Source organism: Lolium perenne, chromosome 6 (genome assembly GCF_019359855.2).
Source record: "Lolium perenne isolate Kyuss_39 chromosome 6, Kyuss_2.0, whole genome shotgun sequence".
NCBI lineage: Eukaryota > Viridiplantae > Streptophyta > Magnoliopsida > Poales > Poaceae > Lolium > Lolium perenne.
Window position 1 is genome coordinate 231994660 of NC_067249.2, and position 27841 is coordinate 232022500.

General features: G+C 42.6%; 1 long non-coding RNA gene across 1 annotated transcript; it reads right to left on the reverse strand.

Moving 5' to 3' along the window:
- Positions 1–23111: 23111 nt before the first annotated feature.
- Positions 23112–25486, reverse strand: LOC139832160 (uncharacterized). The gene is made up of 3 exons (XR_011746830.1): positions 25453–25486; positions 24830–25346; positions 23112–23186 (listed from the first exon to the last, which is right to left on the reverse strand). It is a non-coding gene; the product is annotated as an uncharacterized lncRNA (long non-coding RNA).
- Positions 25487–27841: the final 2355 nt, after the last annotated feature.

Below are 27841 nucleotides of genomic sequence, written 5' to 3' on the forward strand. Positions count from 1 at the left end.
ATGCTTCTTCTCTTGATGTTACTTGATTTGCACTTTCTGCGCCTAGCTGAAAGGCGTTAAAGAAAAGCATTTCTTGGGAGATAACTCATGATGTTTTTATTTTGCTACTGTTTTGTTGTGTCTTGGAAGTTGTTACTACTGTAGCAACCTCTCCTTATCATGTTAATTTCGTTGTTGTGCCAAGTAAAGTCTTTGATAGAAAAGTTGATACTAGATTTGGATTCCTGCGCAGAAACAGATTTTTACCTGTCACGAATTTGAGTAGATCTCTCTGTAGGAAACTCGTAAAATGCTTAAAAAATTCATGCGTGATCCTCAGATATGTACGCAACTTTCATTCAATTTGAGCTTTTTCATCTGATCCTGTTAAGTGCCTCGAAAAAATTCGTCTTTACGGACTGTTCTGTTTTGACAGATTCTGCCTTTTATTTCGCATTGCCTCTTTTACTGTGTTGAGTGGATTTCTTTGTTCCATTAACTTTCAGTAGCCTTGGGTAATGTCCAGAAGTGTTAGGAATGATTGTGTCCTCGCTGAACATGTGAGTTTTTGATTATGCACTAACCCTCTAATGAGATTGTTTTGAGTTTGGTGTGAAGGAAGTTTTCAAGGATCAAGAGAGGAGGATGATATGATATGATCAAGAAGAGTGAAAAGTCTAAGCTTGGGGATGCCCCCGTGGTTCACCCCTGCATATTTTAAGAAGACTCAAGCATCTAAGCTTGGGGATGCCCAAGGCATCCCCTTCTTCATCAACAACTTATCAGGTCACCTCTAGTGAAACTATATTTTTATTCCGTCACATCTTATGTGCTTTACTTGGAGCGTCTGTTTGTTTTTATTTTTGTTTATGTTTGAATAAAATCGAATCCTAGCATTCCTTGTGTTGGAGAAAGACACGCTTCGCTTTTTCATTTGAACACTGGTGTTCTTGGCTTTACTTTTAATGTTCATGGCGAAAGTTGAAAGCCGCTTCATTTATTGCTATTTGGTTGGAAACAGAAAATGCTTCATGTGGTAAATGGTATATTGTCTTGAATAATTTGATACTTGGAAATTGTTTTGAGCTCTCAAGTAGATCATGTTTAAGCTTTTGCATCATGTAGTTTAAACCTATTAGTGGAGAACTACTGTAGAGCTTGTTGAAATTTGGTTTGCATGATTGGTCTCTCTAAAGTCTAGATATTTTCTGGTAAAAGTGTTTGAGCAACAAGGAAGACAGTGTAGAGTCTTATAATGCTTGCAATATGTTCTTATGTAAGATTTGATGTACCGGTTCATACTTGTGTTTGCTTCAAACAACCTTGCTAGCCAAAGCCTTGTACTGAGAGGGATTACTTGTCGTGCATCCAAAACCTTGAGCCAAAACTTATGCCATTTGTGTCCACCATAACTACCTACTATGTGGTATTTTTCTGCCATTCCAAAGTAAATTGCTTGCGTGCTACCTTTAAAAATTTCATTCCTTGTCTTTGCAATACATAGTTCATGGGAAAGTAGCCTAAAAACTATTGTGGTAATGAATATGTCGCTTATGTATCTTAGTTCTTATAAGTTGCTTGTTGAGCGGTAACCATGTTTCTGGGGACGCCATCAAGTTTTTACACCTTTGTTGAATATCATGTGAGTTGCTATGCATGTTCATCTTATCTGAAGTAAGGGAGATTTCTCATGATTAAATGGTTTGAGTATGCATATTGTTAGAGAAGAACATTGGGCCGCCAACCAAAGCCATGTATCATGGTGGAAGTTTCAGCTTGTACATTAATCCTCAAATATCTTATGAGAATATTATCTGTTGTTGAATGCTTAAAGCATAAAAGAGGAGTCCATTATCTGTTTTCTATGTTGTCCCGGTATGGATGTCCTCAAGTTGAGATCTATCAAAATTGAGAAATCAAATGTGATCTATCTCCTTGGACCTTTGTACAGGTGGCATAGAGGTACCCCTTTGTGACACTTGGTTGAAACATATGTAATGCAATGATAATCCATGGAAGTCCGAGCTAATTAGGACAAGGTGTGGGCACTATTGGTATTCGATGCATGAGGCTTGCAACTTAGAGCATCTCCAGCCGCGTCCCCCAAACCGTCCCCCAAACCGCGCCGGATTGAGCGTTTGGGGGACGTGTTTCGTTCGTGCCGCGTTTGGGGGACGTCGCTCCCCAGTCGCGTCCCCCAAACAAAATTTCGCAAATTTTAAACTTAACTAGATTCGATTAGATTCGTCCAAACTTACATAGATTCGAACGAAATTTTACTAACTTTAAACTAAACCTAATCTAGAACCACTTGCGGCGGCCGGAGGCGTCGTAGTACTGCTGGAAGTTGTACATGTCGTCGGTGACGACCTCCTGCTTGACGCGCTCGTCGATGGGCTCGTCCTTCACCAAGCCGCTTGGTCCTGCCTCGCCGTCGTCGGTGAGGTCCACCAGCGGCTTGCCGGAGTCGCGGATGGACATGGCGATCGCCGCGTCCAGGTCGCCCCTCCAGGCGTCCTTGTCGTCCATGGACACCAAGAACGCCGCCCGCAGCCCTGGGCAGTCCTCGGGGTCGTCGCTGTTGGCGATGAGCCGCTGATACGTCTCCGACGTATCGATAATTTCTTATGTTCCATGCCACATTATTGATGATATCTACATGTTTTATGCACACTTTATGTCATATTCGTGCATTTTCTGGAACTAACCTATTAACAAGATGCCGAAGAGCCGCTTGTCAAGTTTTCTGCTGTTTTTGGTTTCAGAAATCCTAGTAACGAAATATTCTCGGAATTGGACGAAATCGACGCCCAGGGTCCTATTTTGCCACGAAGCTTCCAGAAGACCGAAGAGGAGACGAAGTGGGGCCACGAGGTGGCCACACCCCAGGGCGGCGCGGCCCAAGCCCTGGCCGCGCCGGCCTGTAGTGTGGGCCCCTCGTGCCGCCTCTTGACCTGCCCTTCCGCCAACTTAAAGCCTCCATCGCGAAACCCCCAGTACCGAGAGCCACGATACGGAAAACCTTCCAGAGACGCCACCGCCGCCGATCCCATCTCGGGGGATCCAGGAGATCGCCTCCGGCACCCTGCCGGAGAGGGGAATCATCTCCCGGAGGACTCTACGCCGCCATGGTCGCCTCCGGAGTGATGTGTGAGTAGTCTACCCCTGGACTATGGGTCCATAGCAGTAGCTAGATGGTTGTCTTCTCCCCATTGTGCTTCATTGTCGGATCTTGTGAGCTGCCTAACATGATCAAGATCATCTATCTGTAATTCTATATGTTGCGTTTGTTGGGATCCGATGAATAGAGAATACTTGTTATGTTGATTATCAAAGTTATGTCTATGTGTTGTTTATGATCTTGCATGCTCTCCGTTACTAGTAGATGCTCTGGCCAAGTAGATGCTTGTAACTCCAAGAGGGAGTATTTATGCTCGATAGTGGGTTCATGCCTCCATTGATATCTGGGACAGTGACAGAAAGTTCTAAGGTTGTGGATGTGTTGTTGCCACTAGGGATAAAACATTAGTGCTATGTTCAAGGATGTAGTTACTAGTTACATTACGCGCAATACTTAATGCAATTGTCTGTTGTTAGCAACTTAATACTGGAGGGGGTTCGGATGATAACCTGAAGGTGGACTTTTTAGGCATAGATGCATGCTGGATGGCGGTCTATGTACTTTGTCGTAATGCCCAATTAAATCTCACTATACTCATCATAATATGTATGTGCATGGTCATGCCCTCTTTATTTGTCAATTGCCCAACTGTAATTTGTTCACCCAACATGCTGTTTATCTTATGGGAGAGACACCTCTAGTGAACTGTGGACCCCGGTCCAATTCTCTATACTGAAATACAATCTACTGCAATATTGTTCTACTGTTTTCTGCAAACAATCATCTTCCACACAATACGGTTAATCCTTTGTTACAGCAAGCCGGTGAGATTGACAACCTCACTGTTTCGTTGGGGCAAAGTACTTTGGTTGTGTTGTGCAGGTTCCATGTTGGCGCCAGAATCCCTGGTGTTGCGCCGCACTACATCCCGCCGCCATCAACCTTCAACGTGCTTCTTGGCTCCTCCTGGTTCGATAAACCTTGGTTTCTTTCTGAGGGAAAACTTGCTGCTGTGCGCATCATACCTTCCTCTTGGGGTTCCCAACGAACGTGTGAGTTACACGCCATCAAGCTCTTTTTCTGGCGCCGTTGCCGGGGAGATCAAGACACGCTGCAAGGGGAGTCTCCACTTCCCAATCTCTTTACTTTGTTTTTGTCTTGCTTAGTTTTATTTACTACTTTGTTTGCTGCACTAAATCAAAATACAAAAAAATTAGTTGCTAGTTTTACTTTATTTGCTATCTTGTTTGCTATATCAAAAACACAAAAAAATTAGTTACTTTCATTTACTTTATCTAGTTTGCTTTATTTACTGTCTTGCACACTATATTAAAAATACAAAAAAATTAGTTACTTTTGTTACCATGTCTAGCTCTGAACCTGTTACTTCTTCGCCTGAAGAATTAGTCTTCACTTTTAAACAAGGGGATGAGGAGAGTTTTAAGGATGCTTGGTCTAGAATTTTTACTTCTTATCGTAAAACTGAACCTCAAATGACTCTAAGTTTGCTCCTTAGTAATTTTTATTTTGGTCTTATGATTCGCTATAGATATGCTTTGGATGCTTTAGTGGGAGGAGATTTCCTTCATTGTAATGGGGATCAAGCTTTTAATGCCATAAAGAAGTTGGTTGCATCACATGATTCAGCTAATAACTTTGATTCAGCCCTCACTAGCATTTATAATAGATTAAACAATCTCGAGATAAGTACATCTCGCTTGGATGATAACTATTGCCATGTTCGTAATCGTCTTGAACAAGTTTTAGTGAACTCTAAACTTTCATTGTGGGATCCTACTGTTAAAATTGTTATCGGTGATCGAACTCTTCGTGCCAACTGTGATATTATGTCTGAATTTTGCCTTATACCTGAGAGCATTTATAAATCTTTGAAACTTTGGGGAGTCGATGAAGGAGGAGAAGAAATAACTCTCATTGATAACTCTATTATAATTCCTAAGGGAATAGCCGTAGGTGTGCATACAACCATTCTTGGAAGAACAATATCCATTGATTATCTTGTTGTTGAATGTGTAGGGACAGGAAAAATCACACTCGGAAGATCCCTGCTGAAACTATTGGGAGCAGTCGTTGATGTGGGAGAAGGCACCCTGAAATTCACCTCTATACCGGGGGGAAATCATATATTTCCTAAATCAAAGGGAAAGAAAAACAATAAAGGTAAGGGTAAAGCCCAAGGTAAGGTTGACACACCGTCTCTTGATAATACTTGATACACACTTTCTGCGCCTAGCTGAAAGGCGTTAAAGAAAAGCGCTTATGGGAGACAACCCATGTTTTTACCTACAGTACTTTGTTTTTATTTTGTGTCTTAGAAATTGTTTACTACTGTAGCAACCTCTCCTTATCTTAGTTTAGTGTTTTGTTGTGCCAAGTAAAGTCGTTGATAGAAAAGTTCATACTAGATTTGGATTACTGCGCAGAAACATATTTCTTTGCTGTCACGAATCTGGGCTGTTTTCCCTGTAGGTAACTCAGAAAATTATGCCAATTTACGTGAGTGATCCTCAGATATGTACGCAACTTTCATTAAATTTGAGCATTTTCATTTGAGCAAGTCTGGTGCCTCGATAAAATTCGTCAATACGAACTGTTCTGTTTTGACAGATTCTGCCTTTTATTTCGCATTGCCTCTTTTGCTATGTTGGATGAATTTCTTTGATCCATTAATGTCCAGTAGCTTTATGCAATGTCCAGAAGTGTTAAGAATGATTGTGTCACCTCTGAACATGTTAATTTTTATTGTCGCTAACCCTCTAATGAGTTGTTCTAAGTTTGGTGTGGAGGAAGTTTTCAAGGATCAAGAGAGGAGTATGATGCAACATGATCAAGGAGAGTGAAAGCTCTAAGCTTGGGGATGCCCCGGTGGTTCACCCCTGCATATATCAAGAAGACTCAAGCGTCTAAGCTTGGGGATGCCCAAGGCATCCCCTTCTTCATCGACAACATTATCAGGTTCCTCCCCTGAAACTATATTTTTATTCCATCACATCTTATGTGCTTTGCTTGGATCGTCGGTTTGTTTTTGTTTTTTGTTTTGTTTGAATAAAATGGATCCTAGCATTCACTTTATGGGAGAGAGACACGCTCCGCTGTAGCATATGGACAAGTATGTCCTTAGTTTCTACTCATAGTATTCATGGCAAAGTTTCTCCTTCGTTAAATTGTTATATGGTTGGAATTGGAAAATGATACATGTAGTAATTGCTATTAATGTCTTGGGTAATGTGATACTTGGCAATTGTTGTGCTCATGTTTAAGCTCTTGCATCATATGCTTTGCACCCATTAATGAAGAAATACATAGAGCATGCTAAAATTTGGTTTGCATATTTGGTTTCTCTAAGGTCTAGATAATTTCTAGTATTGAGTTTGAACAACAAGGAAGACGGTGTAGAGTCTTATAATGTTTTCAATATGTCTTTTATGTGAGTTTTGCTGCACCGGTTCATCCTTGTGTTTGTTTCAAATAAGCCTTGCTAGCCTAAACCTTGTATCGAGAGGGAATACTTCTCATGCATCCAAAATACTTGAGCCAACCACTATGCCATTTGTGTCCACCATATCTACCTACTACATGGTATTTTCCGCCATTCCAAAGTAAATTGCTTGAGTGCTACTTTTAAAATTCCATCATTCACCTTTGCAATATATAGCTCATGGGACAAATAGCTTAAAAACTATTGTGGTATTGAATATGTAATTATGCACTTTATCTCTTATTAAGTTGCTTGTTGTGCGATAACCATGTTCACTGGGGACGCCATCAACTACTCTTTGTTGAATTTCATGTGAGTTGCTATGCATGTTCGTCTTGTCTGAAGTAAGAGCGATCTACCACCTTATGGTTAAGCATGCATATTGTTAGAGAAGAACATTGGGCCGCTAACTAAAGCCATGATCCATGGTGGAAGTTTCAGTTTTGGACATGTATCCTCAATCTCATATGAGAAAATTATTAATTGTTGTTACATGCTTATGCATAAAAGAGGAGTCCATTATCTGTTGTCTATGTTGTCCCGGTATGGATGTCTAAGTTGAGAATAATCAATAGCGAGAAATCCAATGCGAGCTTTCTCCTTAGACCTTTGTACAAAGTGCATAGAGGTACCCCTTTGTGACACTTGGTTAAAACATGTGCATTGCGATGATCCGGTAGTCCAAGCTAATTAGGACAAGGTGCGGGCACTATTAGTACACTATGCATGAGGCTTGCAACTTGTAAGATATAATTTACATGATACATATGCTTTATTACTACCGTTGACAAAATTGTTTCATGTTTTCAAAATCAAAGCTCTAGCACAAATATAGAAATCGATGCTTTTCCTCTATGGAGGACCATTCTTTTACTTTCAATGTTGAGTCAGTTCACCTATTTCTCTCCACCTCAAGAAGCAAACACTTGTGTGAACTATGCATTGATTCCTACATATTTGCTTATTGCACTTATTATATTACTCTATGTTGACAATTATCCATGAGATATACATGTTATAAGTTGAAAGCAACCGCTGAAACTTAATCTTCCTTTGTGTTGCTTCAATGCCTTTACTTTGAATTATTGCTTTATGAGTTAACTCTTATGCAAGACTTATTGATGCTTGTCTTGAAGTGCTATTCATGAAAAGTCTTTGCTTTATGATTCACTTGTTTACTCATGTCATATACATTGTTTTGATCGCTGCATTCACTACATATGCTTTACAAATAGTATGATCAAGGTTATGATGGCATGTCACTCCAGAAATTATCTTTGTTATCGTTTTACTCGCTTCGGGACGAGCAGAACTAAGCTTGGGGATGCTGATACGTCTCCGACGTATCGATAATTTCTTATGTTCCATGCCACATTATTGATGATATCTACATGTTTTATGCACACTTTATGTCATATTCGTGCATTTTCTGGAACTAACCTATTAACAAGATGCCGAAGAGCCGCTTGCTGTTTTCTGCTATTTTTGGTTTCAGAAATCCTAGTAACGAAATATTCTCGGAATTGGACGAAATCAACGCCCAGGGTCCTATTTTGCCACGAAGCTTCCAGAAGACCGAAGAGGAGACGAAGTGGGGCCACGAGGTGGCCACACCCCAGGGCGGCGCGGCCCAAGCCCTGGCCGCGCCGGCCTGTAGTGTGGGCCCCTCATGCCGCCTCTTGACCTGCCCTTCCGCCTACTTAAAGCCTCCGTCGCGAAACCCCCAGTACCGAGAGCCACGATACGGAAAACCTTCCAGAGACGCCGCCGCCGCCGATCCCATCTCGGGGGATCCAGGAGATCGCCTCCGGCACCCTGCCGGAGAGGGGAATCATCTCCCGGAGGACTCTACGCCGCCATGGTCGCCTCCGGAGTGATGTGTGAGTAGTCTACCCCTGGACTATGGGTCCATAGCAGTAGCTAGATGGTTGTCTTCTCCCCATTGTGCTTCATTGTCGGATCTTGTGAGCTGCCTAACATGATCAAGATCATCTATCTGTAATTCTATATGTTGCGTTTGTTGGGATCCGATGAATAGAGAATACTTGTTATGTTGATTATCAAAGTTATGTCTATGTGTTGTTTATGATCTTGCATGCTCTCCGTTACTAGTAGATGCTCTGGCCAAGTAGATGCTTGTAACTCCAAGAGGGAGTATTTATGCTCGATAGTGGGTTCATGCCTCCATTGATATCTGGGACAGTGACAGAAAGTTCTAAGGTTGTGGATGTGCTGTTGCCACTAGGGATAAAACATTAGTGCTATGTTCAAGGATGTAGTTACTAGTTACATTACGCGCAATACTTAATGCAATTGTCTGTTGTTAGCAACTTAATACTGGAGGGGGTTCGGATGATAACCTGAAGGTGGACTTTTTAGGCATAGATGCATGCTGGATGGCGGTCTATGTACTTTGTCGTAATACCCAATTAAATCTCACTATACTCATCATAATATGTATGTGCATGGTCATGCCCTCTTTATTTGTCAATTGCCAACTGTAATTTGTTCACCCAACATGCTGTTTATCTTATGGGAGAGACACCTCTAGTGAACTGTGGACCCCGGTCCAATTCTCTATACTGAAATACAATCTACTGCAATATTGTTCTACTGTTTTCTGCAAACAATCATCTTCCACACAATACGGTTAATCCTTTGTTACAGCAAGCCGGTGAGATTGACAACCTCACTGTTTCGTTGGGGCAAAGTACTTTGGTTGTGTTGTGCAGGTTCCACGTTGGCGCCGGAATCCCTGGTGTTGCGCCGCACTACATCCCGCTGCCATCAACCTTCAACGTGCTTCTTGGCTCCTCCTGGTTCGATAAACCTTGGTTTCTTTCTGAGGGAAAACTTGCTGCTGTGCGCATCATACCTTCCTCTTGGGGTTCCCAACGAACGTGTGAGTTACACGACATCAGCCGCTGCTGCCGCTGCCGCCACGCCTCGTGTTGACGGGCGTCGCCGGCTCCTCCTTGACCTCCCGTTTGGGGACGGTGTAGGGCGCCGACCGGTACGACGAGGACGGCGTCGATCGCGCCGGTCCGGAGGAAGAAGAGTGCGAGGAGGACGAGTACGTCGTCCTCCTCGGCTGCCATTGAGGAGACGGCGGCGGCGACGATGGCATCTCCAGCCTTGGAGCGCCGTTGCGGAGGCCGCTAATGACGTTCTCGAGGGTGCGCCCCGGAACGCCCCAGAACAGGGCGCGGCCTTCCCTGTTCCAGCTGTTGGGGTCGCCGACGAGGTTGTCGGTGCTGTGCATCTCGATGTCGTACTTCGCTTGGAAGTACGTCGTCCACCAGGCGTCGTTGTCGTTGACTGCCCATGTCGGATCTAACCGCTCCTCGGCGGTGAGTTGAGCCCGATGGGCCTTGATGGCGTCCCTCCATTGGTCCGTGCGCGGCTTCGGCGGCGGCGGAACGCCAATGCCGTTCACGGCCATCTTCCAGCCGCCGCTGCTTGGCAGCCGCATGTCCGGCGGGACTGGATACCGGGCGTGGTACAGCACCCACGCCTCCCCCACGGTGAGGCTGCCGCGGCCGAAGCCGTTCGCCGCTGCGATCTTGCGGGAGGACGAGCTCGACATTTTTTGAGCGGCGAGGAGAAGATCTGGGAGGGGTAAGGCGGCGGCGACGAGAAGGATTATGAGCGGCGAGAACTGCAGGGCGTCTTAAAAACAGCGGCGGCAGCGGGTGGTTGCACACAATAACTCCGGCGCGGACGGCCACGCGGCCATGCACGACGAGACGCGTCCCTGCGTCGCCTGGGAAAACAGGGACGCCATTAACGTCGCTTGACCAAAGGTAGGCGACGGGGTTTTAGCCTTCCTGTGCCGCTGACGGGTCGGCCCCGCCACTCCCCGCCTCGCTTTTCGTTGTGTCCGGCGTCCCCGGAGCGTCCCCTGTGGGACGGGGACGGGCTCGGGGCGCCGAACACCGTATCGGGCCGCGCCGGACAAAAATGGGCTTTGGGGGACGCGACTGGAACGCTTTTTTTGTCCGGCGCGCCCCAAATCCCTTTGGGGGACGGTTTGGGGGACGCGACTGGAGATGCTCTTATAGGAGGTTTTATGCATAACACATATGAATTATTACTACCGTTGACAAAATTGTTTCCGTGTTTTCAAAATAAAAAGCTCTAGCACATGAGTAATCCCTGCTTCCCTATGCGAAGGGCCTTTCTTTTACTTTATGTTGAGTCAGTTTACCTACTTCTTTCTATCTTAGAAGCAAACACTTGTGTCAACTGTGTGCATTGATTCTTACATGTTTACTTATTGCACTTGTTATATTTCTTTATGTTGACAACTATCCATGAGATATACATGTTACAAGTTGAAAGCAATTGCTGAAACTTTAATCATCCTTTGTGTTGCTTCAAAACCTTCTATTAAGAATCTATTGCTTTATGAGTTAACTCTTATGCAAGACTTATTGATGCTTGTCTTGAAAGTACTATTCATGAAAAGTCTTTGCTATATGATTCAATTGTTTAGTCATTATCTATTTGTTAACAAACTATAGACCATTGCTTCGAATCACTTCATTCATCTCATATGCTTTACAATAGTATTGATCAAAATTATGATAGTAGCATGTCACTGTAGGGATTCGTAGCATAGAAAACAAAAAATTTCCTACCGCGAGAACGCAATCCAAGCCAAGATGCAATCTAGAAGATGGTAGCAACGAGGGGATGAACGAGACTAACCCTCGAAGAGTTCCAAAGCCTACGAGAGGAGGCTCTCGTTGCTGCGGTAGACGATCACTTGCCGGTTTCAAAAGCGCGTAGAAGATCTTGACGGTGCCACAATCGGGCAGCACCTCCATACTCGGTCACACGTTCGGTGTTGATGAAGACGACGTCCTTCTCCCCGTTCCAGTGGGCAGCGGAAGTAGTAGATCCTCCTCGGAATCCCGACAGCACGACGGCGTGGTGGCGGTGTCGATGGAGAACTCCGGCAGGGCTTCGCCTAAGCGTATGCGGGAGAAGTGGTGGAGGAGGAGAGGCTAGGGTTTGGGGAGAGGGGGTGGCTAGGGCGCCGGCCATGGGCAGCCCTAGGTGGTGCGGCCAAGAGTGGCTGCCCCCTCCCTCTCCTCCTCATTATATAGGTGGAAATCCCCAAGAGTTGTAGTCCAAGTCTTCGAATAAGACCCCAACAACAAAACCTCCCATAGGTGGGAAACCTACTCAAGGGGGGAGTCCTACCCAAGGTGGGACTCCCACCTTTCCCTTAGGTGGGGTGGCCGGCCACCTATGGTGGAGTCCACCTGGGACTCCACCCCTTAGGGTTTGGCTGGCCATGCAAGGTGGAGTCCCTTCGGGACTCCACTTTCCATGGTAATTTCTTCCGGACTTTTCTAGAACCTTCTAGAACCTGCCATAAATGCACCGGATCATTTCCAAACTTGGAATATGACTTCCTATATATGAATCTTATTCTCCGGACCATTCCGGACCTCCTCGTGATGTCCTAGATCCCATCCGAGACTCCGAACAAAACTTCGAACTCCATTCCTTATTCAAGTTCTTCTATTACAACATCAAACCTTAAGTGTGTCACCCTACGGTTCGCGAACTATGTAGACATGGTTGAGATCTCTCTCCGACCAATAACCAATAGTGGGATCTGGAGATCCATAATGGCTCCCACATATTCAACGATGACTTAGTGATCGAATGAACCATTCACATACGATACCAATTCCCTTTGTCACGCGATATTTTACTTGTCCGAGGTTTGATCATCGGTATCACTCTATACCTTGTTCAACCTCGTCTCCTAACAAGTACTCTTTACTCGTACCGTGGTATGTGGTCTCTTATGAACTTATTCATATGCTTGCAAGACATTAGACGACATTCCACCGAGAGGGCCCAGAGTATATCTATCCGTCATCGGGATGGACAAATCCCACTGTTGATCCATATGCCTCAACTCATAGTTTCCGGATACTTAATCTCACCTTTATAACCACCCATTTACGCAGTGGTGTTTGATGTAATCAAAGTACCTTTCCGGTATAAGTGATTTACATGATCTCATGGTCGAAAGGACTAGGTAACTATGTATCGAAAAGCTTATAGCAAATAACTTAATGACGTGATCTTATGCTACGCTTAACTGGGTGTGTCCATTACATCATTCACATAATGACATAACCTTGTTATTAATAACATCCAATGTTCATGATCATGAAACTATGATCATCTATTAATCAACAAGCTAGTTATATAAGAGGCTTACTAGGGACTCCTTGTTGTTCACATAACACACATGTATCAATGTTTTGGTTAATACAATTATAGCATGGTATGTAAACATTATCATAAACACAAAGATATATTATAATAACCATTTTATTATTGCCTCTTGGGCATATCTCCAACAGTCTCCCACTTGCACTAGAGTCAATAATGTAGTTTACATATGTAAAGATATAACACCTTGGCCTTCCGGTGCTTTATCATGTTTTGCTCACGGGAGAAGTTTTAGTCAACGAATCTGACATGCTCAGAAACGTATGTATTTTGCAATTCATTTGCGTCTCAACGCATCACTCATTTTCTAAATGAGTCGGCATTAAATATGTTTGGTCTTCTGGTGGAACCTTAATTCCGCGGTCTGAAATATGTCACTAATATTGTCATACACAATATAGTTTCAAAGTTCTGACACTATCGGAACTACACCAGGTTCTCAAAGAACCTCTTGATTTAACATCCTCAGTCATTGTCAAAACAATGACATATTCTACCTTCGTTTGTAGAATCCGTCACAACATTTAGAACTCATCTAAATCTAGCATAGACAAATTCTAGCTCATTGTGCTACCTTTTAAACAACACTTAGCCTAATTTGAGATTGAAATTTTATTTTTATATGTGACCAAACTAATATCGGTGCAACACCTTACAGCGATTTGTTTGTCATTACTCATACAAAACTATATATCATTGGTTCTTCTAAAGTACTCAGGGATATTCTTACTGTTTATCCAATGATCATCACATGAATCATTCTGGTATATGCTCCTAACCATTTAGAGCATAGGACATCTGATATTGTACATATTATTCGTGATCTAAAATCACTCATGTGTGTTTACTCATTGAGTGTCAAATACACTCAAGTCTTGTAAAACCTTTACATGAAAAGAACACCTTCTTTATATTGAACTACTTCAATATTCATTCTATGTACTTTTGAACTTAAAATTTTATGTGTTTCAATCCATCTTCATAAATCTTGACACTAAATATGTTTCAGTTCATATCCTTTCATTGAAGTTTAATTCTCAATGAAACCTTTTTAATCAATTATATAATTACATTATTTATAATCAACGATATGTCACCTACATAAAGTATTACAAATATGTCTCAGCGCTCCCACTTAATTTCTTGCAAATGCAAGCCTCTTCATCGTCTCTGATGAAATCATAACTCTTTGATCATTTCATCTGGTGAAGATTCCAACTCCGCAATACTCACTTCATCCAATTGAAGTTTGTATTCCTATCTAGTATTCTACGGACTAGCAAAACTCTTGGTTGTATCTTGTATAAACCTTTAATACACACTTCTGTTAAGTAATATATTTTGCCATCCTACTAACATATCTCATAAAAGAAATATGTAGTGATTACTAGAATAATCCACATAGACTATAAGCATTGCGATGGAAGATCTAATCTTATCGTAGTCAACTCTTTGAACTTTGTCGTAAACAACTTTTCGACAAGCCTAGCTTCTTTAAGGACATTTCATCCAAGTCTATCAATTTCATAGATTTATTTACTTTCAAAAAATATTCATCTATCTTGGATTTCATGACGTATAGCCATTTTAACGGAGTCAGGGCCCATCATAACTTCTTTGTTTGTAGTTGATTTATCATTGTTCAAAATCAATCCTTTGTTCACAAATCATTTATTTGATCACAAAGTAAACCATACCTACAAGGTTCAATATGTACTTCGATCTCCATGACTAAAAACACTTTGTAGTCATGAGAGCTATGATCATCGTGACCGCTTCCGGAACCAATTCCAATGCTGCGCTACTCTGATCATTATGCTCAGGTTCATAAACCTTATCAAGTTCTATTGTCCTCCCACTCAAATACTTCGCTAGAAAACAATTTCTTGGAAATAAGCAAGTAACATTAACAAACACTTTTGTCTTTTACTTTATAGTGAAAAGAATTCCCAATCAATTCTTTGGGATAACCAACAAAGACATTCATCCGATTTTGGTTGTAAACTTATTTATCTTATGCTATGCATACCAAAATTTAAGAAAGGACTATTAGGGTTCATACCCATGCCATAACTCGTATGGTGTCATTTCAACGGATCATGATGATGCTCTATTCAGTGTAAAAGCGGTAGTCTCTAAAGCATAATCCACAAAAATATAATGGCATCAATATTTTATTTCATCATTGATCCAACAAGGTTTGGATACAACTCTCGGATACTCCATCATTATGATACTCCAAGAAACGTGAGTTGTAGAACAATTTCATAACTCTCTTAGATGTTCGCTAAAATTTGTAATTCAAATATTTCCCCCATGATCCAATCATAGATATTTGACTTTTCTATTACGATGATTTCCACTTCATGCTGAAATTTATTTGAATCCATTCAAATGTTTCAAACTTCTTCCTTATCGGATATATCCACATATATACTCAATTCATTGTTGGAAGTTTTCATAAAGTAGAAGAATCTCCCGCACACAACTATGCCCAGTGAACCTCATACATCATCATGTATGTTTCCACTAAGTTAGTTGTCTGTTCAACTCTTGGCCTATGAACGGTATTTTAAATATTCTCTTTAGAAAAGATTTGCAAGCGCCAAATGATTCAAAAATCAAATGACTCCAAAATTCCATTTGCATGGAGTTCCTTCATGCGTTCCTTTCTAACATGACCTAAATGGCGGTTCCACAAATAAGTGGAATTCAAATCATTTGCCTTATGGCATTTTAGCGTCAGTGTTATGAATGTGTGTTTCACCATTAAGTTTTATAATAACTTATGCATCGTACATGGAGTAATGTCATAATTTGAACAACTCATTGTTTTTATTTGACCAGAGCATAATAACAATTATTAAGTTCTTTATTATAAATTCTAAGGGCTAGATAGAATGCCAACGACGAACATAATAACACTTTATTTTTGTTCCAGATGTGCATTCCTATCATATTCCTTGTCAGTCACTTAGGCCATTGTATTCTTGTATTGCATTGTTTTGTATGACACTTCATACCAACCAATATGGTACAAATACCCAAGAATTTCATTGTGTGACCAAACAAGGAATACATCCATAACATGTATATCATTTATATACACCTGAGCTAGACTTTCTAGTCTTTTCTTTTCTTTCTGCCAAAATATCTTTTGTAGTTTCTCTTTTAGCTTTCCTCATTCTCAGAAAAACACTTTAACATCATTAACTTCTAGGTTTGTTGGTCAAATACCAATAACCTTGAGGTCTTACTTTGAAGTTGATCATCATATGACAAGTGTTTCAGATTTCACTTTTAGTAACTTTGTAATATGATGAACAATTTCACTCATATATTTATCCATCATATCATGACGACTTTTCCGAGACCATGTCTGTACATGCTAGGCTCGTAAAGTTTAACCTCAGTATTCGCATGTGCAAATCTGGCTTGCACCCATTGTATGTACAAGTAGAATCTATACCTCAGTATTCGAAACGACGAGTCTTAGCAACGGTGCATACTAAGGACGATCACTTCATGGATATGCGAATATCGTTAGTGCCCCAATAGTTGGAGGATTGGGACGCCTTGCGTCTTCAACCTTCGTACATTCCCATAAAACTTATGAGTTTATGTAGTCTCACCAAATTATATTCTATCATCTTGCAATAAGGTCTTAGATATCACATATATCTCATACCTTGCTTATTTTTGAAAACTAAATTTTCAGCTCCTTACTTTTTCAAACAGATTTGAACTTCAAGTTTCATGGAGACAAGATAACTTTAGGTACTAATTTAAATCATATCTCTTTGAATCAACAATGTGAGGTTTACTAAAAGTTTGCAATAGGACTTAATCATTTCTTGATTCTTTAACAATACGGTACCAGTCCGTAAAGTTTCTTATCAGATTTTAACAGTATTTCTATCTCAATTACAAGACTAGCGCTTGGTAGAAAAATGGATGCCAATACTACAAATTAATTCAAAATACTACTCAGACTATGTTTATGATAATTAGTTCATGTTTTAATCTAATTACTAATGAACTCCCACTTAATACAACATCCCTCATAGTTGTTAAGTGGTACACGATCCAAATCCACTACATCAAAACCGATCATCACGTGAGATGATGTAGCTTCAATGGTGAACATCAACATGTTGATCATATCATCCATATGACTCGTGTTCAACCTTTCGGTTTCCGTTGTCCCGAGGCCATGTCTGTACATGCTAGGCTCGTCAAGCAAACCCAAGTATTCCGCGTGTGCAACATGGCTTACACCCGTTGTATGTGAACGTTGAGTCTATCACATCCGATCATCACGAGATGCTTCAAAACGACGAACTATATCAACAGTGCATACGAGGGGAGAACACTTTATTATCTTGATATTAATGTGAGGGATCATCTTATAATGCTACCGTCGCGATCTAAGCAAAATAAGATGCATAAAGGATTAACATCACATGCAATTCATATGTGATATGATATGGCCCTTTAGTCTTTGCGCCTTCGATCTTCATCTCCAAAGCATGGACATGATCTCCATCATCAACGGGCATGATCTCCATCATCGTTGGCGTAGCGTCAAGGTCCATGGCGCTGCCTTCATGATTGTTCACCTCATGTAGCAACTATTACAACTACTTTGAAATACTACTCAACATGAAATTTAAAGACAACCATAAGGCTCCTGCCGGTTGCCACAATACAATAATGATCATCTCATACATATTCATCATCACATCATGACCATATCACATCACCAAACCCTGCAAAAACAAGTTAGACGCCTCTAATTTGGTTTGCATATTTTACGTGGTTTAGGGTTTTCGAGTAAGATCTAATCTACCTACGAACATGAACCACAACGGTGATACTAGTGTTGTCAATAGAAAGAGTAAATTGAATCTTCACTATGGTGGGAGAGACAGACACCCGCAAAGCCACTTATGCAATACAAGTTGCATGTCGAACGTGGAGCAAGTCTCATGAACGCGGTCATGTAAAGTTAGCCCGAGCCGCTTCATCCCACCATGTCACAAAGATGCAAAGTACTCGAACTAAAGACAACATAAGCATCAACGCCCACAAAACAATCGTGTTCTACTCGTGCAACCATCTATGCATAGACACGGCTCTGATACCACTGTAGGGATTCGTAGCATAGAAAACAAAAAATTTCCAACCGCGAGAACGCAATCCAAGCCAAGATGCAATCTAGAAGATGGTAGCAACAAGGGGATGAACGAGACTAACCCTCGAAGAGTTCCAAAGCCTACGAGAGGAGGCTCTCGTTGCTGCGGTAGACGATCACTTGCCGCTTTCAAAAGCGCGTAGAAGATCTTGACGGTGCCACAATCGGGCAGCACCACCGTACTCGGTCACACGTTCGGTGTTGATGAAGACGAAGTCCTTCTCCCCGTTCCAGCGGGCAGCGGAAGTAGTAGATCCTCCTCGGAATCCCGACAGCACGACGGCGTGGTGGCGGTGTCGATGGAGAACTCCGGCAGGGCTTCGCCTAAGCGTATGCGGGAGAAGTGGTGGAGGAGAGGCTAGGGTTTGGGGAGAGGGGGTGGCTAGGGCGCCGGCCATGGGCAGCCCTAGGTGGTGCGGCCAAGAGTGGCTGCCCCCTCCCTCTCCTCCTCATTATATAGGTGGAAATCCCCAAGAGTTGTAGTCCAAGTCTTCGAATAAGACCCCAACAACAAAACCTCCCATAGGTGGGAAACCTACTCAAGGGGGGAGTCCTACCCAAGGTGGGACTCCCACCTTTCCCTTAGGGGGGGTGGCCGGCCACCTATGGTGGAGTCCACCTGCGACTCCACCCCTTAGGGTTTGGCTGGCCATGCAAGGTGGAGTCCCTTCGGGACTCCACTTTCCATGGTGATTTCTTCCGGACTTTTCTAGAACCTGCCATAAATGCACCGGATCATTTCCAAACTTGGAATATGACTTCCTATATATGAATCTTATTCTCCGGACCATTCCGGACCTCCTCGTGATGTCCTAGATCCCATTCGAGACTCCGAACAAAACTTCGAACTCCATTCCGTATTCAAGTTCTTCTATTACAACATCAAACCTTAAGTGTGTCACCCTACGGTTCGCGAACTATGTAGACATGGTTGAGATATCTCTCCGACCAATAACCAATAGCGGGATCGGAGATCCATAATGGCTCCCACATATTCAACGATGACTTAGTGATCGAATGAACCATTCACATACGATATCAATTCCCTTTGTCACGCGATATTTTACTTGTCCGAGGTTTGATCATCGGTATCACTCTATACCTTGTTCAACCTCGTCTCCTAACAAGTACTCTTTACTCGTACCGTGGTATGTGGTCTCTTATGAACTTATTCATATGCTTGCAAGACATTAGACGACATTCCACCGAGAGGGCCCAGAGTATATCTATCCGTCATCGGGATGGACAAATCCCACTGTTGATCCATATGCCTCAACTCATACTTTCCGGATACTTAATCCCACCTTTATAACCACCCATTTACGCAGTGGTGTTTGATGTAATCAAAGTACCTTTCCGGTATAAGTGATTTACATGATCTCATGGTCGAAAGGACTAGGTAACTATGTATCGAAAAGCTTATAGCAAATAACTTAATGACGTGATCTTATGCTACGCTTAACTGGGTGTGTCCATTACATCATTCACATAATGACATAACCTTGTTATTAATAACATCCAATGTTCATGATCATGAAACTATGATCATCTATTAATCAACAAGCTAGTTATACAAGAGGCTTACTAGGGACTCCTTGTTGTTCGCATAACACACATGTATCAATGTTTCGGTTAATACAATTATAGCATGGTATGTAAACATTATCATAAACACAAAGATATATTATAATAACCATTTTATTATTGCCTCTTGGGCATATCTCCAACAGTCACTTCAGAAACTATCCTTGTTATCGTTTACCTACTCGAGGGCGAGTAGGAACTAAGCTTGGGGATGCTTGATACGTCTCAAACGTATCTATAATTTCTTATGTTCCATGCTAGTTTTATGACAATACTCACATGTTTTATATACGCTTTAAATCATTTTGATGCATTTTCCGGTACTAACCTATTAACAAGATGCCGAAGCGCCAGTTCCTTTTTTCTGCTGATTTTGGTTTCAGAAATCCTACACAGGAAATATTCTCGGAATTGGACGAAACAAAAGCCCACGGTCTTATTTTCCACGGAGCCTTCCAGAACACAGAAAAGGAGACGAAGAGGGGATGCGAGGCGGCCACACCATAGGGTGGTGCGGCCCCACCCCTGGCCGCGCCGCCATATGGGGTGGGCCCCTCGGGTGCCCCTCCGACTCTGCCCCTTCGCCTATTTATTCCTTCCATCGCGAAAACCCTAGTACCGAGAGCCACGATACGAGAAAAGTTACTGAGACGCCGCCGCCGTCAATCCCATCTCGGGGGGTTCTGAAGATCGCCTCTGGCACCCTGCCGGAGAGGGGAATCATCACCGGAGGGCTCTACATCACCATGCCCGCCTCCGGACTGATGTGTGAGTAGTTCATCCTTGGACTATGGGTCCATAGCAGTAGCTAGATGGTTGTCTTCTCCTCTTGTGCTATCATGTTTAGATCTTGTGAGCTGCCTATCACGATCAAGATCATCTATTTGTAATGCTACATGTTGCGTTTGTTGGGATCCGATGAATATGGAATACTATGTCAAGTTGATTATTGATCTATCATATATGTGTTATTTATGTTCTTGCATGCTCTCCGTTGCTAGTAGAGGCTCTGGCCAAGTTGATACTTGTGACTCCAAGAGGGAGTATTTATGCTCGATAGTGGGTTCATGCCTCCATTGAATCTGGGACAGTGACAGAAAGTTCTAAGGTTGTGGATGTGCTGTTGCCACTAGGGATAAAACATCAATGCTTTATCTAAGGATATTTGTATTGATTACATTACGCACAGTACTTAATACATTTGTCTGTTGTTTGCAACTTAATACTGGAAAGGGTGCGGATGCTAACCCGAAGGTGGACTTTTTAGGCATAGATGCATGCTGGATAGCGGTCTATGTTCTTTGTCGTAATGCCCTAAGTAAATCTCATAGTAGTCATCATGATATGTATGTGCATTATTATGCCCTCTCTATTTGTCAATTGCCCAACTGTAATTTGTTCACCCAACATGCTATTTATCTTATTGGAGAGACACCACTAGTGACCTGTGGACCCCGGTCCATTCTTTTACATCTGAAATACAATCTACTGCAATCATTGTTCTCTGTTGTTCTTTGCAAACAAACATCATTCTCCACACCATAATTTAATCCTTTGTTTACAGCAAGCCGGTGAGATTGACAACCTCACTGTTAAGTTGGGGCAAAGTATTTTGATTGTGTTGTGCAGGTTCCACGTTGGCGCCGGAATCCCTGGTGTTGCGCCGCACTACACTCCTTCACCAACAACCTTCACGTGGCCTTCATCTCCTACTGGTTCGATAACCTTGGTTTCTTACTGAGGGAAAACTTGCTGCTGTACGCATCACAGCTTCCTCTTGGGGTTCCCAACGGACGTGTGCTTCACGCGTCATCAACATAAACCTTAATCCAATGGTTTCACTCAATAGCATCAAATACAACAAGTAATCAATACCGGGAGAGTTTCCCCTTCGAAATATGCGAGGTACAACCCAAATAGTTATAGCGGGATGAGGTGGAGACGGCGGTGATGATGGTGCTGATGGTGGGGATGATGAGGATGATGATCACGATGAAGTCCAGCTCGATGGCGTTGGCGATGGCGACGATTTGCCCCTCCGGGAGGGAATTTCCCCCGGCAGATTCCTATCTGCCGGAGAGCTTTTCTCTCTCTGGTGTTTTCCGCCTCGTAGCGGCGGCGGAATATTTCTGCGAGCTGCCCCACGATCTTAGGTTTTCATGGGGATGATATACGCGAAAGGGAGGCGTCAGATGTGGGCCAGGGCGGCCATACATGCCCCAGGCGCGGCCAGGGTAGGGCTCGTGTCTGGGCATTGTATTGCCCAATGGTGGCCCCCCTCAGGTCCTCCTTCTGGCTATCTCCGTCATCCGGGAAAATAAGATCTTCGTGAATGTTTCTGGAATTTTCTGGTTTTCCGAAGTATGGTACCCTGATGACCACTTTTCCAGCAGAATTCCAGCTCTGGCAGCAAATCCCGTGAAAATCATCAAACATGCAAAAATAGATAAAATAACATAAGTATCATGTCTAAATATGAAATATATCAACAAATAACAGTAGATTATAATACAAAATAGTGGTGCAAATTGGACGTATCAGCAAGTCAAAGGCATCCTGAGGGCAGCCATAGACCACGCAACACCGGCCCTAGCTGAACCCATCTATCCAAGATCGGGGCTCACAACCTAGATCTCGTCCCGACGACGCATATCGCCGTTGTGCCCGCTGAAGCCGCGCCGCCGGTGTACCACCTCCTCCTCGACAACCCCCGGCAGAGATCCTTAGGCCCGGGCCAGCGACTGTCATGCCGCTGTATGCCCCCACCAGCGATGCCCCAACTCCCGAGAGAAGCTGTTGGGCAACACCTCTCCATCCCCACACCGCGGCTTGAGGGGAAGGGGGCCGCTACCACCACCGGTGAGGGCAGCGGCGGCGACCAGAGGGGGAGACACTACTGCAGAATAGGCCTCTTGTGACACGCACAAAAGGCATGTTAGTGACAGGCAAAGCGCCTGCCACTAATGACTAGTCACTGATGCCAGGTTACTAGTGACCGGCATGTGCCTGTCACTAGTGTGTGCATACTAATGACTGGCAAAAATAGATGCCTGTCACTAGTGTGATGGAAGGCCGCGGGCCTAAGGGGTTTTGTAGTGACTGGCTTGTTATAGTGCCTGTCACTGGTTTCAATTTCCGTAATAAAAAAAAATCTTTTTACACGAATTTTCCATATTTCAGATCGCACAATAAGATGTGTAACAATAATACATTCACATCACCCAATATGACATAACATGTGCACAGAAGTTACAATCTATTTCATCAAGCTAGTCATGTACATGCTCTCCATTCTGGTATCATGCTTGGAAACATATTATCAAAGCAATTATATCACTAGAATGCATCCGCTGCTATTCAAGGAAGAACTACGATTATGGTTTGTTCAATATGGTAGGACTTGGTTGAGTATGGCCTCACACTCCTCCACAGGCTGGTACAGGACAGTGTTGAAGAACTTCATCACTGAAGCAGCACATTTTGAATGTAGGGGAGACGGATAAGGACCCCAGTTCTCTTGTCATACTTCTTGAGAATCTTGACCAGTCCTATAATGAAAAAAAAGGAAACATAAGCATCGTAGATAATGAAAAATAAAAGAAATTCATTGGAACTGTAATAGCTTAGACAGAGTATATCAACACATGAGCAACAGTAGATGGAACTAATCGGAGCTCCGTATATATGCAACAATGCAACTTTTTCGATAAGTGCAGCACTGCACTTACAAACAAAGCAACCCCACAAAAGTTTTGAAGTTACCAAACAAAGCACACTTTGGCCTATAAATTCAGAGATGTGCATTTAACTAAATATACTATGCTAAAATGACATTAACTTTGGTCATATGGTTACGATTCAACTCGAACTATTTACACAATGCCAAAGGGGTCTTCGGTAGATATAACTAGTATTGATTGGCACATTGCAACAGAGGCACATACATTTGCTTGTAATATGCATTTTCTCAAATCATTTGGGTAACAAAGACCAAACTGTACGTCTAAAAGCTTTTAAGAGTATTACACTGATTTGATTAGTAACAAAGACACTTTCAGAGAGACAACAAATGTGACGTACAATAAGAGAACAATCATGTATACTATTGAGTATAAGCTCCATTTGGGTCTACTTTTTACATGTGAGCATTTAAATTTGAAGTGGCAAATTCACTTGATATTTATATTACAAACGAAAAAAACATCTGCTGAGATCCATAAAAGAGAAGAAATAATAATTCATCCTAGATCAAAAAAATATAGTTTAAGTCTGAACCAAAATAATAAGCCATATATCTTCTACAAGTCCAACACAAAGTCTACATGCAATGAATTCATGAACCAGAGGAAGATCTTACATCAAAACAACAACTTCACTTTCAGAGCCAGCATGCAGATGGGACATCTTGACGTGCAGACCACAGCTATATCAACGTCTCAGTTCCACAAACCAAAAGGCCAACAGGATGCAGGAATCATGGCAAACAAATATACAGTATGCTAACAGCTGAATTATGCTAATTACTGGCGGTACTGCAAAGATAAGAGCAATCCAATCTAATGTGTTCCTCCGGTACTTGGTTCGGAAAGGAAGAGAGCAAATGAATGCCTAGTGCCAGACCCTATTCACATTTAACAGATGTGCGCGGTTCCTAGGAGCATTATTACAACATTTACCATGTTAGCCTGGCTACTTGCTGGCCGGTGGATTCAACAGGGGAAAAGAAAGATTGCTCTCAAGATAAATAAAAGCACATCCGATTGCACAACATTATTTATTACTAACTTCAGGAAACAATAGCCGGAATAAGAGTAGCTAGGCATAGAAGTTGTTCAGACGTCATGAGTCAATACATGTGTGATCTGACATTTTTCTCGCTAAAAGCATAGCTGTATCTCTTTATTATTTTTTAGAGTTAATCTCAGTAAGTTGAGCAAGAGAAAGGCTTTAGGGAAAAACCAATAGATATTTAGTACCAGAAAGACTACAGAAAAACAATAAATAGTTTGTATCTATATTCACAATATATAGAAGCAATCTATACGCACAAAGTGCAAGCCTTTGTTTGCCTACTGCATTTTTACAGCCGCATGCCTACTCGCTTTGTATGGCAATGATTTGCACTATTATTAATCATGAAGAACATGCATTTCAAGCTGACCAAATATGTGATGAATAAAATGCCCCATACCTCATCCGGTGATCATGCATGCTTGTTCAATTGGGTTGCAGCAGACTTTGTGCGTGAATCATGAACCTCCGGCGAGTCATCACCGCCATAGAAAACCCCAGATTCCAAGGCAACCTCTGTGTTGATGATTCTTGCGAAAATGTCTTGGATGCGTGTAAACTCTGTCTTCCGGTCAAATGGATTGGACTCCATATGAGTACCAAACAACTGAATATCTACACCTTTGTTTAAATGCCTATGTCTCCTCACAAATATTTCCATATGGTAGTAGAGATAGTAGCCACAGGACACGCTATCTTGCTGCTGTGTGCAACTAACCTCTATGTAATGCTTAAAGCGTGCAGGACCTTTATTCTTTTTTTTTACAATTCCACCTTTAAAACTATGTTCAAAGAGAGCATCATTCAGAATGTTTGACAACACTTCGTAATCCCTTTTCGGTGCATTGTTTTTAAGTGAATCCAAGTAAAAAGCTTTGCATTCGCTCACCATGAGAATAATCAGAACCCAGTGACCCCTGCACAAACATGAGGATTATGCCAAAGAAGAAAGAGCCTTTGATTGAGCAAAGTAAAGTTGAAAAAGTAGAAAATGAAGTAATGGAATACAAGAGTAGGACTTACGTTGGATTGTAGGGCACTAGTATATACTTCTTGTTGCGGTGACCCTGCATACCACTGCATGTTGTAGTATGCCAGTCGTTGATATAACATTCACGAAGTACCATTCCGCAAATATTACATCCCTCAGAGTAGTACAACAGAACATAGCAGGGTCCATAACTCATTCACATATTATTACAATTATCATACACAAGTCGTCTTGGAGCTCCTCTTGGGTCCTAAGAGGATAACTCCTGGGTTCGAGGCGAACCCAACTTAACTTACAATACCATAATCTCATTAAACTAAACATTTATTTAATCGAGCAGCTAAATACTAAGAGTTCGGGCTGCTCGGTTACTATTACTCATCAGATATCTCTAGGCTTGTTCTCCTCCGGAAGCCTCCCCGGATCCGTAGACTATGAGATAGTCTACGCCTTCAACTCCTCCTGAGAGGTCTGGTTCCTCGTAGCCGATGATCTCGGCTCCTTCATTGCTGTCGTAGTCCTCCTCCAGACGATTCAGACAATCTAAGCATGGGATTTAAGAGTGGTATGAGTACGAGCGTACTCAACAAGTTCATTATAGATAAGAGGTGTTTAATGCACTAGCTACGATATTAGACCAGAAAGTCTAATACCAATGCAAGTTTTGATAAACATTTCTTCAAGAGATTGCTTTTATTTCAAAGAGCTATGTCCGTCAGCCTTCACCGGTTTACTAGAACTTCATGGAGCTCCTTTCCGGCCGCGTTCGCAGTTCCTCAATCCCGGAACAGGGAGTGACAGTCACGATTCTTTACACTCTGCAGAGGTGTGTTGCTTTACCCATAAGAGATCTTAACCTTGGTGCCAACCGGGCAGCTTTCCCGTCCACACTTCCTTAGGTGTGAGGCCCGGTATAAGGTCTAGCCAATCATGTTCCTCCGCTACCTCGAACACCCACCCTTTGTTGCATGCGCCGACCCTGGGTCCACGTCGGTCCCATTATTCCCGTAATTTCAGGGTGGACCCCGAACCACGACAACAGTGCTGGGCTCTACCATACACTCCTACGCCGGTGGCTGCAACCCATCATAGACCGCAATACCGTGGGGAATTAGAATGGGATCCCCACCCTACCGCTTGTTCTTCGAACGACAAGTGTCTACGGACTGTGCCGTGGGGACTTAAGGCTTCCCCAGCCTACCGCTTGCCGCCGACAGACACAAGTGTCTACGGTAGAGCGCATCCGTTGATGAACGAGAGGTGGAAACACTTTTGACTACTCCGTCCCACTCCGGATCTTATGGTTAACACGGGTATTACGGCACAAGAATCACTGGCGACATTTGTTGTTTAATCCTAGATGGATATAAACCCTTGCAATGGAACCTCCACCATATCAACACAATCCATGGTTCCATTGCCCACCACATAGTCACATTCATAGTTATGAAAGTAGTGGTTTTGATTTTTTGTGCAATAGTGATAACCATAATACTTTGCAAGTAATTTGATAAAAATACTCAAATGACATGAGCAAGTGATGAACTTGCCTGAACACTGCAAAGTTTTGCAGTTGGAAAGTGTGGACTGACCCTTGTCCTCTGCCTCTGAAAAATAGCATCATTGTCCGATAAGGGCAATGGTTAAAGAAGCAGTTATGCATGATTCCAGTTTTAGGGTTTGTTCCCCTCTTCCGATATTGTTATTATTTCATGTAAGAGGTTAATACTAAGAATAATTTGAGGATACTTGATTTAAAGTAAAATACAACCTTGAAATGTTGTCAAGGTGTTTTTAAAGTCCAAATACATTAATGGACTTATTTTCATTATAGAAAATTAGGTGTGTGGTTTAAATGGTTATTTAAATCATCAAAATAGGACTTATTCTTAATTGTCTTCAAAAATTCTCTTTGATATTTTATTTAAATATAGAATTTTATGCTGATCCTTTTTCATATTTTTAAGTTATTTTTAAGAGCTTTTATCAATTTTCTATTGAATTTCAAAGTTTCATGTATTTATTGATTTGTGAAAAGACTGAAATACCCTTGGGCCCCACCTGTCAGGTGGCCCAATGGGTTAGGTCGAACCCGAGCCACCTTTTGGGCTCGGTCGGCCCATTCCACCTCACCTCTCTCCTCACGCGGAAACCCTAATCCTCTCCTCGCTCTCGCGATGCCGTGGTCGCCGCTGCCTTCGCCGAGATTCTCCGGCTGCCTCCGGCCATCTCCGGCGATGAGATGCGGCGGATCTGGACCGCCTCGTGACGGCGCATCAGATCTACGGCGTCGATCTGGTCTTCTCCGCCTCCGCTACTCGTCCCCAACTCGCCTGCTCGCAAGGCCGTGGAGTTCCGCGGCGATTCGTCGCCGCTGACGCCCTTGGCGTCACGGCGCCGCCGTGGCTTCGCCACCGTGTG